Consider the following 2,927-nt stretch of genomic DNA (forward strand, 5'->3'; position numbering starts at 1 on the left):
TGGGTTTCATAAGGTCTGGAACAAAAGGCAGGGGCAAAATAATCAGAGAGGGGCGCAGGCAAATAAATCTGTTTATTCCTCCTCACCTGCCCCCCTCCATCACCTCTGCACCTCCCCTGCTCACCCACATCACAGCTCAACCCTTGGAGGGAAAAGAGGGAGGGCATGATATTACCTTTTCTGAGCCTTAGTGGATTCACATAGACGGCAGCAGGTCACTTTAGGCCCTGTGCTTACCTGAGATATTAGTTTGTATGTGTGGTAGATAGAGATGTGTATTTGAATGGCTGAAGCGGTGTGTATGTGTGCACAATCCCGTGTATGTATGAGAGAGAGGCAGAGACAACAGGAAAGACAGAGAGACAGAGGCAGGCAGACTGAATAGAGGAGAGAGGATTGATGTGGTGTCATATTGTGGATAACCATTTGTACGCCTGTGTGATGGTGTGTATGTGTGTGTGTGTGTGTGTGTGTGTGTGTGTGTGTGGCAAGGAAAAAAAAGATGAAACAATGATAGAGGTCCTCTTTTACCGTGTTAAATAAAGCAGCACAGCAGCTTTGAGACACAATTAGGCACACAAATGATAACAGATCTGATTCTAAGAGGCGGTAACACATTCAGAGAAAGAGAGAAGAAATATAAAGCGTAATGCAGCAGAGGATGATTAGGATTTTCAACACAGTCAGTTAGTGCAGCTAAATGACTGAACGCAGTGTGAGCTGCTGACCCAGCAACAGCATGTTTCATACCCACACTAAACATCGACTCGCAGCTGCAAATGTAGGCTGACATACTGAATGATGAGTGTGCGTCTGTGAGACAGAGAAAGAGAGGTGAGTCCTAGTTATAATAGACTGTATTTCAATTTACTTGGCAATAGGTGCCTCACTTGGATTGTAGACAAATAATGTGTAAATGTCATGTAAGCTGATTCAGATTTTTTCTCCTTTAAGTAATTTTACATGAATTTTACTTTTACTTATTTCCATTTTCTGCAACTTTACACTTCTACTGCAGTTCAGAGGCAAATATTGTGCTTATGACTTCACTACATTTATTTGATAATTTTAGGTACTGGTTAGTGGTTACTTTGCTGATTCTGATTAATAATAAAAAATATACAACCAACAAATACATTCTGATATATCATTATAGGTTAAGACTTTTTTGATCTGTAAATGGAAATTCAAAGTAAATAAAATGAACTCAACTTTCACCAGCTGCAAAATTAAAGTGATAAACACATTAATGCATCAATAATACAATCATATCCAGTCCAATTATATAATATATATTTTTATGAAATGGGCCATTCTGTATAATGAGTACTTCTGGTACTTTAAGTAGCCTACGATGCTAATGCTTTCATGTTTTTACTTCAGTAACATTTTGAACGCAGGGCTTTTATTTGTAACATAGTATTTCTACACTATAATATTGCTACTTTTACTTAAGCAATAGATCTGAGCACTTCTTCCACCACTGCCAAACATAATAAAGGGGGTTAAGAAAGCCTAATATAACCTTTGTAGCAGTGATAATAATTCAAATTGAAATTCATTAAGTGTTTACAATATTTGGTCTACAACTATGATGTATCCAATACAAGCAAGCAGAGGTACATAAGGGATCTAATTTAATTGCAGGGCTGTGAGTGCAATATGTGTACATAATAGCAGACTGTTTTAATAGGTGATTCAATTTAAACAACAGGAAAAACACGAGACACCTAGAGGCCACATGTTCGCTTCTGCCTGGAAGTCTCTGTAAAAAAAAAACCCTCATAAGTCAACAGATAGTTTCCAGATTAATCCCTGTGACATCTTTTAGTACCAGACTGAGCCCCCACGTGGGGAGTCTGCATAAATTGCATCCTGTTGGAGGTGATTGGACAACATATCGATGATTGGCAGAAGGATGGAACGCAGTATGTACTCTCATCTCTCGCTATTGGCTGTCTTTAATGGCCGCTCCTCCTTCTGACCACACACCATTGGCTTTGGGGGGCTTTGCGGAGGAGCCGGGAAGTTGTAGTTCTTTACAGCAGACCCACATCTGTAGTGCTCATTATCGACTAATATGAATTAAACTACACGTCCCGACGCCACGCTACGGGCTCTTATACTTTTTGTGAATATGTAATTGCGCTCGTGCGACTGGTTGCTTCTAAATTTGGCTTCGCAGTGGCAGGCTGCTACAGTCGGTGAGGTGGTCGCTCCGCCGGTGCTGTGTGAGGATGTGAGCATTCACGGAGGCTGTAGGAAAATAACTGATAAATGCGTGACGACGGGACGCCGTGGAGAAGCTCAGTCGCGGACAAGCAAGGTCATGATGTGTCAAAAGTCGATGCTTTGTAGAGAAAATCAGAGAAAATAGAGGATTCGTTGTTAGTTTAGAGGGAGAATATCAAGCTTTGTGCGCGTAGAATAAACGCGCTGGAGATTTTGGGGAAGACTGAGACAACTCTTGCTTCGATTATCCCACTGAATGGACTTTTGAAACACTGTCTAAAAAGATGACGTCCAGCCAAAGGTCCAAGGATGTTTCCACTCTTCACGGAACCTGCACATAGCCTGCAAACCGGCCACTGACTGACCTTTTACGCACGGGCAAAGAGCCGTGCTCACACAATTTGTTTTCTTCTTTATGTGGATGAACTTTGCAATACATTTTAAATGATTCGAGATCTGAGCAAGATGTACCCCCCGGCACGGCATCCGGTAAGTAGCTGAGGCACTATATGTCAAAGTATGTTCAGATTAACAGCCGCGCGCCTGATGCGTAATCAGTTTAGATCAAGTTCCCGTGCCACTGCGCGCTCGCACGGACAATTGCGCTCATTGTCAAACTGCTGCAGCTGCGTGTGTCTGTGAGTGTGCGTGGGTTAACGTGTAAAGAGACTGAGTGAAACCAAAGGCCATCCGTA

The sequence above is a fragment of the Perca fluviatilis genome, chromosome 6, assembly GCF_010015445.1.
Source record: "Perca fluviatilis chromosome 6, GENO_Pfluv_1.0, whole genome shotgun sequence".
Taxonomy (NCBI): Eukaryota; Metazoa; Chordata; class Actinopteri; order Perciformes; family Percidae; genus Perca; species Perca fluviatilis.